Source organism: Canis aureus, chromosome 5, assembly GCF_053574225.1.
Source record: "Canis aureus isolate CA01 chromosome 5, VMU_Caureus_v.1.0, whole genome shotgun sequence".
Classification (NCBI taxonomy): Eukaryota; Metazoa; Chordata; class Mammalia; order Carnivora; family Canidae; genus Canis; species Canis aureus.
This window is the reverse complement of record NC_135615.1, coordinates 23,039,932-23,053,259: the sequence shown is the minus strand read 5'-3', so window position 1 is coordinate 23,053,259 and position 13,328 is coordinate 23,039,932. Positions and strand designations below refer to the sequence as shown.

Genomic DNA, 13,328 nt, shown 5'->3' with positions numbered 1-13,328 from the left:
TTCATGGAGAAAACTGTGGCCCAGAGATGGTAAGATGTCTGAGATCACAGTAGTAGGTAGTGGCCGTCCTGTGATTCCATTAAGTCTCAGGCTACAAACTTTGCTCTTCTTACTGAGTTGCACCACCCATGGAATCCTGACTGCCTCCAATAACTGGTTTGTTTTGTTTCATTTTGTTTTTCAAGACCCAAGGAGCAAACTGCTAAGCCAAATGGGATAATCAGACAGGAGCTCTGGGAACTTCAGAAGTGCTGAAGGAAGCGGGCAGGTGTTGCTGTGGCTCCCCCCAGGCCAGACTCATTTCGGGGATGACACCTGACTGTGAGAGGAGGAAATTCAGTTTGTGTCAGGGCCTGAATTTTTAAGATTAATCACATCGGTCCTTCCTAAAATGCAAGTGACTGCAGTTGAGAGAGATAAAAGTATTTTCCCCTCTTATTTCTAGACAAGAGATGAAATGTAGGGATTCCTAGAATAAGTTTTTATATAACTGGCTAAGAACCTCATCACAGACACCATCTGTGAAGCAAGAGTCTGGTTTTTAAGCCAGGCTAGCTACAGTCCTTGATGATCACCTGGCCCTGAAAATACTGGATCTTGGTTCTCCTTTGCTGTTATTCCAGAACGTCTATGGTAGTGATTCACATCAGTTCGCTCTTGTTCTCCTAAGTGCCCAAACTCTCTACCATCAGCCAACTACCACTTACCATCCTCATCCACATAAGCCCCCGACACCAGGTCCTGGTCGATACAAATTAACTCCATCAAATCAAGCCTCAAAAGGCTCTGCTTATGAGGTCAAATTCTAGAAAATAATTTTGACTTGTACTGTTGACAATATTACAAATATTAGTAGCCATGCTATTCAAAAATAAAATCAGTCGCTAACATGAACTCTTATAACTTCACTGTGGGGAGGACAATGTGAGTGTGACTTTCAGTGAAGTGACATTCACAATGAGTTATGCACCCTCATTCTCCAAAGATGCGTCTACGTCCAACTTTTTGCCAATACCTGATTTTTTTTTATATGTGTAGGATATATATATGGCCTGAAAGTCTTCTCATTGCTGCATCCTGAAATCTCACCAATTAGAGAAAATTTATTTAGCTTAAAAGCATTCTGGTTCTATAGTAAGTGACATTTAAATTCACTGAAATCAATGAGGGAGTGGAATGTCAGAACCCGAGGGCTTTCCACACAAGACCAGTCAGATGAGGCGTCCTAGTGAGTGGTTTGGCAGCCCTGGCACACAGGAAGCAAGCATTGGGGTGGGCTGACTTGCACGGGGTTTCTGGAGCTCTGAGGCAGACAGACACACCTGGGGGTGGCAGGGAGCAAGAACCCCAGCACATGGACTGGAGTGAGGAGCAGGACAGCTGCAGAAACACATCCTATAAAATAAGAGATCATGTGGCTAATGGTGGCAAGGCTGAGGCATGGGGGAAGCAAGGTGCTGACCCAGGTTCCTGGATGGGACAGAGCAAAGGTGAGGCTGGTCCCATGCAGCGGTGCTGCCCTACTGACCTATGGGGCCTTATATCCTCTTGACTAGCTGAACATGGCTGTGGGAGCGTGGCTCAGGGCCTGCCCTGCACAGTCAGGGCTAACTGCTTCCATGCATGGGCTTGGGGGGCTTCCCAGAGCAGAGCCAAGCAGGGAGTTTTGGTGGTGATGGAGGCCTAATTTCGAAGTCTGGAGAACTGCAGAGGAGGAAGGCTGGGAAGTTGGCCAGAATGACACAGAGAAAGTGCTGTGTGGGGTGGGCACAGCCCTCTGATGCAAGTGTGCCAGGGCAGGCCCTGGATGGCATCATCATCGGGGAGATGTCTCTCAACACGCTCCTTTCTTTAAAACCAAGTCAGTCTGCTGTAGCTCTAAAGTCATTCATCCTTAAGAAGGTGAGTGGAAATACTGTATCTGTCTTTCTTAATTTGTGGAGTTTTGATGTCAATGGTGTTATTTCCAAGCCCCTCTATAATATTGCAGGTGGCGCAGTTGCCTATCAAGTTGTGAGGCCCAGGTTCCCTTTTCAAGATAACAGGCTTAGAAATGACGGTTGCTTCTCTTCAAGGTCGGTAATTAACTTTTCGTGGGTTTTGCTGTCCCTACTTCCTAAGAGAGAGGATGATTGTCCACTTGCCCACTAGCATATACAAACCATATGTGCCCAACGTCTCAATTTTAGTTCATCAGCGAGGTATGAAATTATTTTTAAATGACGTATCTTTCGATATTCAAATGAGAATCAATCTGGCAAGGAAAATTACATGATGCTAATTATTCTTTGTGCATATAAATCAGCTGTGAAATCATTCGAAACTCCTGTGTGTTTGGGTTCTTTACTAGCAGTGCAGAATAATTATCAACAAAGCTCGGTACGCTGCACTTAGCAAAAGGTCTCATTATTCAGTGCGAGCACAGCTTTGCTGAGCGCTCCCTGGCACACAAAATACCTAGCTCAGCTTGTGCCCACCACGAAGCACACCTAAAAAGGTATGTGATGGCTATCCAGTTCCCAGATAATCAGGAGCATCTTTGGAGAGCAGAAGATAGGAGATTGATTTGATTCGAGGGAGAGGGGCAAACTAAGTCATCTGTAAGAGCGGATATTCTAAATCAAGAGTAGGAACAGATACTTAAAAATTAGAAGCTACTTCTTATAATGACATTCCAAATGTGATTCTTATCACGTGTGACCCCTTCCTATTCAACTTGCACTCCTCCCCACTCCCTCAACCATTATAGAATTAGATTACGACGTTGAAATAGATAAGCCAGGAATGAAAGGGGTAAGTCACTGGAGTGAAAGCATCTTGAGCAGACAGACGTTATTTATTATTTTCTTATTGCTTTTAGGTGGCACTTCTGGCTCCTGGTGATTGCAATAGGGGCTTCAAAATTAATAAACTGGTGGGAGCCACTGGTCTGGTGATTTTTACTTCCTCTGAGATGAAGACCTTGTGGCCCACATTTCCCAGGGGAGCAAGCACAACTGCTCAGAATGGTCAGCATCAGGTCCGCTCCTGAGTATCACCTTTTCTCCGTGGGTACGAGGGATGCCTGGGTCGCCGGTGTGGGAAGCTAGGAGAACCTTCCTCCGTCTTTTCTCTAAACCTAGGCTGGAGACCAAATCCATGCTTAGCTCTGGGAAGAGCTGTTCCCTTGGAGGCAGCAGATTTCACTGCCATCGGCTCCAGTGCATTTTCTTTGGGGATCTTGAAAAGAACCGAGTGTGAGATATCGTCAGAGGCAGTTTTGGCCAGGAAGGGATACCCTGGCAACTCTCCATCTCCCTGTTGTTGAACCCTCCTCTTAAACCCCACAGGCATCTGTGGCACAGACTCCCTCCCCACCATTAACTCATTCCTGCTAAGGGGCTAGCTGAGAAGATTTTAGGGGACTCCTCTCTAAAACTGATTATTTACAGCAGGGCCATGGCCCTGCATCCCCTCAAATTGCTCCCTTTGAAAAGCTGGTGTTGCATTCAGGTGACATTCACTATCCATTGTTCCGTTCAAGGAGGGATTCCTATCCAGCACATTCCAGCTCTGCTCCCTCTGATAGAATTAGCCCCCCTCGTTCAAATCTAAGCCTCCCTAAAAGTGTGAAGAAAGCCAACTCCACAGAAATAGCAGTGTCTCATGAATCAAGGTCCTTGTTTCTAAATGTGTGGCACACACTTACAGACCTGCCCCACCCTCCAATGGGCTTCTCTACACATCCTTTTCTTCTGCAACATCTGTGGCTCTCTGAGAACACCTGCCACTGTGTGGCTGCTACTTGCATATATGTGTCTGTCCCCACCCCTAGAACATCAGGGGCCCTTTGGGAGCCAAACTGTGTTTTATTTCTATTGATTTGTCTTTCCTCACCTCTATCCTTGCTCAGACCAAGAAGGAGGATTTGGGGGGTCAGGCCAATTTAAAGACCAGAGAATATATTTAGGAGGAAACATTTTTGACTGTGAAAATGGCACCTTGACTAAATTTTGAAATCTTTTTCCTGTGAAGAGCTTCATCTTACAAGCAAGCCTATATGGATAAAAATCCCAACTGTCAGGTTTGCCCGTCTAGGGCCCCACCCAGAACACCAACAGAAACAGCAAAAGATGAAAGAGAACAAGTATAAAAGAGACTCATGTTTATCTCCATAGAACATATGACTTTTGATAACAGATTATGTTAAAAGGAGAAGCCCTATTAATTTAATTCACTGACCTGGAGCTATGGGGAGAGAGAAGCTCAAAGTTTTGTCAACTTTACTTGCAAGTCCAACTTGCATTTGATGAAAAACAGCCCCAGAAAGAAACATTATTTACCTATTTAAAGTAAAAGGAAAATATTCAAAAGGTCTCAAAGAAATGACAACCCTCAAATAAATGTGCACTGCCTTCTCCCCGTTGTGGTACTGTGTCATCTGAATTATAAAAAGTCTCAGTAGCAGAAGTGCCCCCATAGTAAGAGAGCCACCTGACTCCAGAGAAGCTTGGCATTCTCGTTAGAATGAGTAGGAAAACGGAAACGTTATATATGAAACAGCTGAATTAATAATATTTTACAAATTGACATCTACAGAAATTTGCTGAAAGACATTTCTCCTGAAATAATCATTTCCAAAATCACTGTTTTGAAAATATTATATCCATCCCTACTTAAAATTTTTATTTTATTATTTTTTTTTTCCTACTTAAAAATTTTAAATGAGAGCCATGGCAAAATCTCTTCTCCAACACCCATCCCCACCCCCACAGCTAAGAATGTAGAATTGAGGAGAAACTGCCTGTGTCTCTGCCTCTCTCTCTGTCTCTATGAATAAATAAATAAAATCTTTCTTTTTTTTTTTAAAAAAAGAAACTTTAAAATCAACACATGACGGGTGAAAGCAAAGAGACGCGGAGTCATTTCAAAGAAAGTGAATGGGTCCTAGGGCAGCAGGATCAGCCTTTAATCTGATTGAAGACATTCATATTCCAAAGACAAACTGTGTTTTCCTTAAAATGGAGTGGATCATCTATGGAAGCAAGGAAAGTTGCAGAGTGGAAAATTGGCAGCGCTTCTCAAGTATTGTTCAGGGTGGGGGGCAGCCAGATGATGGCTGATGGGGATGGATGGGCTACAGTCCACAGTCGGATTGGCAATCCCTTCTTGCTCATGGGAGCCACTACATCAAGTGATTGGAGCCTGATCTCATTACTAATTCAAATCATTAAACTAACCCTCTTGTTCTGATTCCATGCGTACCAAACAACCTTCTGATAATTTGTTTCCCTCTGTAGCAATTTTGTAAATGATAGAAGAGGTTGGTTAGGCAGACAGCGTATCTGTTCCACCTGCCAGTTCTATTTATTATAAATTAATAATTTGGTATCTGGGTGCTACACAGTGTCTCTCTAAGCTTTGTGAGCTTGAGTCAGAATTTCTGAGTGGGTTCTGGGACCACCTCAAAGGGGAAACTCCTTGACCCAAGGGGTAGCCAAGACTGGCCCTCTGGGTGGCTGCCATTCTATTTGATATCCCGACCTGGCTGTGAACTCCTTTCATGCTAATTCCTACAAGCAAATCTTTTAAAACAACATATAACAGCCTTTTTCACCTACTTGGTGTGTGAGGGAAGTGTCCAATATGAAGGTCATAGTAGCGCTTACTTTCACTTCACCTCACCTCACGTGTTCCCCCTGATGTCCACCCCCCTGGCACCAGTTCCTCCCTACATACAATGACTCTTGAATCTGGAACTCCAGCTCTGCTGTCCCTCCTGACCCTTGACTGTTCAACAGCCAGGTGGACCTCCTGAAGTGGAGATCTGACAAGTACCCCAAAGTCAACATATCAAAGCTGAGTCACACTATTCCCCACAATGGGTTTTTCTGCTCCTTTGCTTTTGTTTAAAACCATTTCCTGAAAAGTACCCACATATTTAAGCTTCAAACCTGAGTAGCCGTCTGAATTAGTTGCCTAGGGCTGCTTCAACACGTAGTACATACCAGGTGGGTTCAACAACAGAAAAGTATTGGGTCAAAGCTCTGGAGGCTCTGAGTCCAAGACCAAGGTTTTGGCAGAGTTGGTTCCTGCTGAGAATTGAGGGAATTATCTGTCTGTTCCCTGTATCTTCACATGGTCTTTCTTCTAAGGCTGTGTCTAAATTTTCCCCGTGTATCTGGACACCGTGGGTCAGGAATTCAACCTATGAATTTTGGGGGAAGAAAATCCTAACTCTCTCCCCGCACATTAAAGCTCTTACCAAGTCCTGCTGACCCTAAGCGTTTGTCCATCACTGTCAGGGCTCTCTTCTAGGTCTCCTGGTTTGTTTTACCGCCCTCCTGCTCCTCGCACCCAGAACTCTAATCCACTCTGCACACCTAGACTGAGAGGTCTTTCTCTAAAGCACTTGCTATTATTGCCTTTGAAGCCTTCATTGGTGTCTCCCTTACACTCATTAAAATTCCCTAGCAGAGTTTTTAAGGGCTCTTAGGGTCTGGGACCACTTATCCAGCTTCATTGCCAGACTACATCCCACACAGGGCTACACACCCAGCAAGACTGATCCACCTTCCCTTCTACTTTACTCTCCTGGTTTCTGAACACACTCTCCCCTCAGCCTAGAACACTTCGCTTCTCCATTCACCATTTTAACTTCTGCACATCCTTGAACTCTCTGCTTGGGTATTACACTAAGGCTGTGTGAAGTGTCATCCTTGTGTATTCTCTTGACATCCTTTCTTCACTCATCATAAAACACTGAAACAGTCCACGAATTCATCTACATTCTGCACAGACTGTGAGCCTCATGATGAGGGACTCTGTCTATTTGGCACACAGTTGCATCCCTGGAGTGCCTAGCACAGGTTTCTGGCTTGTAGCAGGTAGTAAAGAGCATTGCTAGATATTTGTCGAAAATAATAACTTTCTGTTTTTTTGCTAACAAGGCTTTCTGACTAGAAATTTTAATCAAATCAAATTTTAATCGAATCAATTTAGATTCAAAGTAGATAATAATGTTGGAAGATTTCAACTGTGTTTTCAGTTGCAAACCTCCAGGGCTAGGAATTCAAATCCATTTATATACTGACAGACAGTACACATGACAATATGTTCACACGAGTGCAATGACCACATGTCTCCATTTGACTGGAGCCACCCGGTTTAAGCCTATTGTTCCAGTGTAATTATTAGTAACATTCCCGTTCACTCTCACAAATACACTGCTTTGGGTGATTAATTATGTGGTCACCTACTCCTAAGCCAGTTTACAAATGTTTCATTTTGTAAATGAAAATAGTGTGTTCCTAACTGCTTTCTAAGGGGAAAGTAAATAGCTATGGTCCAAAATACAGAATGAGATTTGTTTGAGAAAATGGGGTTTAAGAACAAAAGGATGATAGTAGCTGAGGTTTGTAAGATGCAGACTTCTGCCGTAAAGCAAACAATGGAACAAGTCTGAGTGAACCTGTGATCAAGCCAACAGGGAATTCACGTGTCAGGAGTAATGCAGTTAAAGCAGAGTAGGTCTCAGATTCATATGAACCACTAATTCTGAGGGTTTTTAATTTTTGGGGGGGGGTTTGTTTTGTTTTTGTTTTTAGTCATTGAGAAATACATCCAATTTGTATCTTACATTTAAATAAATTATGACCAAAGCCTCACAGATCAAAAGCAGAAATCTAGACAAGGATGTAGGTCTATTTTCTAGAACTCCCTCATCACATTGCTTGAGACTGGCTTGTGATTCAGTTTCAAGTGCTGACTATGCCAGAGCATCAGTTTAGCCACCGTGTAGCATGAGCATGAAAGTATCCCCCCTAGCCTAATACAGGCACTGCTAGGATTATCTGTTCATGTGGATTTTCCTTGACTTTATCCTCCTTCATATTACCAATATTGGGAGAATGGTTTAATGATAAAAATGAACCTTTTTTTTTAAGGAGAGGAAGGTAGACCAGATTCACTTCCAGGATAAGATTATCTTGTCATCTTTTGACTAACATGGTTCAAAAAAAATTTTTTTTTAAGATTTTATTTATTTATTTATTTGAGAGAGAGAGAGAGGCAGAGACACAGGCAGAAGGCGAAGCAGGCTCCATGCAGGGAGCCCGACGTGGGACTCGATCCTGGGTCTCCAAGATCACGCCCTGGGCCAAAGGCAGCACTAAACCACTGAGCCACCCAGGCTGCCCCATAGTTCAAATTTTAAAAGCATATTCAGAAAAGTAAATCTAATAGAGGCAATATAAGGCAAAGACTCATTGAATAAGCATTAACTAACAAGAGGTTTAAATATGTTAACTTAAGGCCAAGTTAGTGACATCAGTGAATGTGGGTGGGGGTGTGGAATGAACGTGTCTATATCACCATTTAAACTTGTGCTTTTCAAACTCCTGCACTTCTTTAAATGGTGCCATTTTTTAAAACTAAAATCAGGTTTGGGGCAGCCCGAGTGGCTCAGTGGTTTAGCGCCGCCTTCAGCCCAGGGCATGATCTTGGAGACTGGGATCGAGTTCCACATTGGGCTCTCTGCATGGAGCCTGCTTCTCCCTCCGCCTGTGTCTCTGCCTCTCTCTCTCTGTGTCTCTCATGAATAAATAAATAAATCTTAAAAAAATAAAATAAAATCAGGTATGGAAATATAGCAACCAGAGAAACGTATATACTCTTGTAAAATGCATTCAAATATCCTGTGTTTTTCTTAAGGCCAACTACACAAGGCTGTCATAGTAAATCTTAATACACACATACATAAATACACACATTTTTATTTCAAAAAAAAAAACCCCAAGTGATTTAATATCAATGGGTTCTATATAAAACATAAAACTAAGATTCTGACTCCCTGGAGCTCCCACATTGAAACAGAACTGAACGCTCTTACAATCTAGCTAGGCTGTCCTCTCTACATGGGGTCATTCTGCCCCAAATCAAAACTTGAATTGTCCTATGAACCACAAAAGTTGAGTTCATGCCCTTTGAGAATTGGTGGAAAATCCAATTTGCTTCATTCCACCCCTGTCTACAGAGACAGGCTGATCTAATAATTGTCAGATAGGTTTCAGATCTCAAGTGCTCAGAGAGTTTCTTGTAAATACAGTCCCTGCCTGACTTTCCAATGCCAGCATTGTATACCCATCCCTGAATAAACCACAAGCAAACGTACAGAGCTCTCCTTTACAATCTACAGAAGGTCCGTTACAGTCGCTCAGTTGATAAATTAGAAATGTGGGACCCTCTTCTTCTAGGAATCATGAACAAAAACACCTAATGTAGGGATTCTTCTGCCTGTTTGTTCACTGAGAAATGGTTAAGTACTGGATAGTACAGACTGGGGTACAAAGCTCATCAACTAAAGCTGTCCCTGAGCAAATTTCCTTAGCTGCTCTATGACTCAGTCTCTCTGAGATCCTAATAAAACAGGAATAAAAATTGGATATAAATCAAAAAGGTTGGGTTGTTAGAGGTGGGCGGCTTTGACCCAAGAGGGTTGGCAGCTCCAGTGTGTACAGAATGTTTCCTCTTAACTCCCTTTCTGCATTGGCAGAACTGGCTGTGGGCTCTCGATGTTACTATAGAGGATCATAGCCCACCCAGATCAGGTGACAACTAATGATGGTGGCTTTCCTAGGAGCATCTGCAGTAACTGCAAGTACAGGTCTCCTGTGGAAGAGGGCCCTTGCAGAATCTCCACCATCTGTAAACAACCTAAAGAATGAACTTGGTGACAAAAGGAAGAATAAAGATGAAGGGGAGGTTTGTAACCATGAACAAAGGCTGCAGGTGTTTGTCTTGAGCCTCATCAGGAAGAGAAAAAGAAGAAACATTTTGGATTCAGAGACAGAAAAGTGATGGAATATGAGAATAGGATTCGAGTGTATTCCACACCAGACAAAATCATCCAATATTTTGCCACCTTGAAAGTAATCAATGAACCTGGTGAATCTGAAGTGTTTATGACTCCACAAGATTTTGTGTGATTCATAACACGCAATGAAAAACAACCAGAAAACTTGGGTCTAGATCAATATACAATAAAATGCTTTGATGGAAAGAAAACTGCCCAGGAACGAGAAAAATTTGCTGATGAAGGCAGTATATTCTATACCCTTGGAGAATGTGGACTCATATCCTTTTTGGACTACATTTTCCTTACAACTGTTCTTTCTACTCCTCAGAAAAATTTTGAAGTTGCCTTCAAGATGTTTGACTTGACTGGATATGGAGAAGTAGACATGGAGGAGTTTGAGTAGGTTCAGAGCATCATTTGCTCCCAAACCAGTATGGGTATGTGTCACAGAGATCGTCCTACTACTGGTAACACTCTAAAGTCTGGCTTGTGTTCAGCCCTCACAACCTACTCCTTTGGAGCTGATCTTAAGGGGTAGCTGACAATCAAAAACTTCCTTGAATTTCAGGGTAAACTTCAGCATGATGTTCTGAAATTAGGGTTCGAACACCATGACCCTGTGGATAGGAAAATTACTGAGAGGCAGTTCAGTGGCATGCTGCTGGCCTACAGTGGACTGCAGTCTAAGAAGTTGACTGCCATGCAGAAGCAGCTCAAGAAGCACTTCAAAGAGGGAAAGGGTCTGACATTTCAGGAAGTGGATGACTTCTTTACTTTCCTAAAGAATATTAATGATGTGGACACTGCATTCAGCTTTTAGCATATGGCAGGGCCATCTCTTGGTAAAGTGACCATGCAGCAGGTGGCCAGGACAACAGCTAAAGTGGAACTCTCCAACCATGTGTGTGATGTGGTGTTTGTGCTCTTTGACTGCGATGGCAATGGGGAGCTGAGCAATAAGGAATTTGTTTCCATCATGAAGCAGCGGCTGATGAGAGGCCTAGAGAAGCCCAAAGTCATGGGCTTCACCCGCCTCATGCAGGCCATGTGGAAGTGCACACAGAAAACTGCCTGGGACTTCGCTTTGCCTAAACAGTAACCCAGAACTGCGAGAGGGACCACCGCCTCCACCCAGAGCACCCTGACCCCTTGAGCAGAGCCTTGGCACAACTTTCCGGCTGCTGCTTTTGGAAGTAGCGCTCCCTTCCTCTTGGGAATGATCTCAGGATTCAGCCAGTTTCCCCTCTCCACCCTTCCCCTGGCAAAGTGTTTCTGCTCAGCCCTCTTTCTGCCCATTGATTATCCCCTTAGGTTCTCAAAAATGTGAACAAGTCCTAAAAGTTCAGGCTTCTGGCACGTTCATCAGCACCATGCATTCAAGTTACCCTCTGGATGAAGAATGCAGGGAACCATACCTGCCAACCCTGGGAAACAGTTCTTGAGTCATTTTTGCTGTGGATTTACATTAAGAACATTATTTGCTTTTCCTCCTGCTGGTGTTTTTAAGCCACAAGTTGGGAAGACCTCTGAAAAGCAGAAGGAAGCCCGTGATGAACAGTCATGAGGAAGACCCGGGCAGCCTGGGCCAGAGAAAGGATCCATGTCGGTCCCCAGGATGGATCTGAGGCCTGCTCCAGGCAGGTGATTTGGGGCAAGATGCTTCATGGCTCTTGGGTTCCCTAGGAGGACGCTGCCACAACTCGGTGCCTAATGAGCAGCGGTGATTAAGTCTGTGTTCCCTGCAAGTGCCACTTCCCCTTCAGGACTGGGTCTCTGAAGCTGAGGCCTGGCTCAGAGCCTGTCTACCCTCTGTCTTAAGCACTTGTAAAATATCACTTTAATTAGAACAGTTTACAATAAACTCTCCTCACCCCCGCAAAAAAATAAAAATAAAAAATAAAAAAAAAACACAAAGATCCTGGCATCTGGTAGGGGCTCAATAAATATTAATTATTATTATTGTTTTCTTGTGGCTACTATTATTGCTGCTTATAAGAATTGTCACTGGCACTCCTAATCCTATATAATAATTTTGAGTTGTATAGATAGACCAGTAGAGTAGTGAAAAAAACAACACAGACTTTATGATAAGCCACATCTATATTCTAAACTAGTTCTGACACATAATAGTTATGCAACCCTCTGCCACTTTCTTAACCTTTCTGAGACTTGGTTTCCTTATCCGTAAAATGGGTATAATACCAATAGTTGTGAATTAAAGGTAATGTATAGAAAAGCAATTGGGCCAATGAGAGTAAACACTCATTAAATGTTTGCTATTGATGTTATTACTTCTACTTCCAAAAAGGCATAAAAATATATGTCCTCAAAACCATCTGATTTCATGGCATTGTCCTCATATACAACACAATTATCACGGGCATTTTTGTCACCCCAGTCAGTTCAGGATAGTATATAAGAGCTTTGCAAATTCACAAGAGTAAGAATGGACTAGAAAAGAATAAAAACAGCAGGAGACCCACTGACTTTGCTTCCTTAGGAAAGATTGCGCTCAGCACAGGGAGAGGCAGGGGCGGCTGCATAATAGGCCTCACAGTCATGCAGTTGATTGGTTTTTGCAAGTTGGAGAGCTAGAGTCAGAATCAGAATCCATTTCAGGTTTTAATTCTACATTTAAAGGCTGGAAAGATGTTTTTCTAAGTAAGTCTGAAATAATAAATCAACATGACACATGGAAAAGATTCTAAATAGGCAATGGGTTACCATTGCTGAGAATTCAAACATCTCCTCTTTGCTGTTACGCCAAGATGCAGAGCAGAGAAAGAAATCCCAAGCTGATGGCATAGAAAGCTACTGTATTCCCTCCTGAGACTGAGCACAGAGCACTACGTGCTCTCACCATGCTCAGGAGCAGACAAGCAGATAAATGAAATGCATCTTTCTTGTAGGAACCCGTGATAGAGCATCTCTGAAGATAAGCATCTAGTATATTGATTGCCTATTTGCTAGGACTTCAGAGAAAGGGAAAAAAATTCAGCAGCGGTTGAATCAAACTACTGCAACCCTATGTTTCTGGGTGGGTTTGTATTTGACCCCGGTGAGAAGCCTGTAAGTTTTGAGGCAGCCTATCCCCCCGATCAGAACATCAGAGACTGGTTGTATTTTACCTCTGTGTTCACATAAAATTCTTATCAGCAATTTCCTCCTCTCTCCTGGTCCTCTGGAGCCCTCAGAGCAATCTCAGGGTTAACGTGAATTAGGCACGAGGGGATTCCTCACAGGCAGCAATGAGCCCATCTCACACAAGGCTGTTCAGACTTACTGCCCAGAAAGAGCCACAGGGGACTGGGCTCGGGCATTCTGGAGGCACATCCCATGCCAAAAGCAGATCTTGTGTGGCTATGGCCTGCGAACGTGGCTGTGCACCATAGTCAAAAGTGCCCTCATCTTGTTCTAGAAACAGAACTCAATAACTGAATCTTGATGTTAAAGACCACTGCTTTCTTATTAAGATGGCTGGAACTTTCAGCCC

The 13,328-nt window shown here is 43.2% G+C and overlaps 1 protein-coding gene and 1 pseudogene across 5 annotated transcripts in view; one reads left to right on the top strand and one right to left on the bottom strand.

Moving 5' to 3' along the window:
- FRMD4A (FERM domain containing 4A) overlaps nt 1-13,328 on the bottom strand; it is a 741,134-nt gene that overhangs the window by 504,838 nt on the left and 222,968 nt on the right. The window lies entirely within an intron of this gene.
- Nucleotides 9,453-11,201, top strand: LOC144313358 (calcium uptake protein 1, mitochondrial pseudogene; annotated as a pseudogene).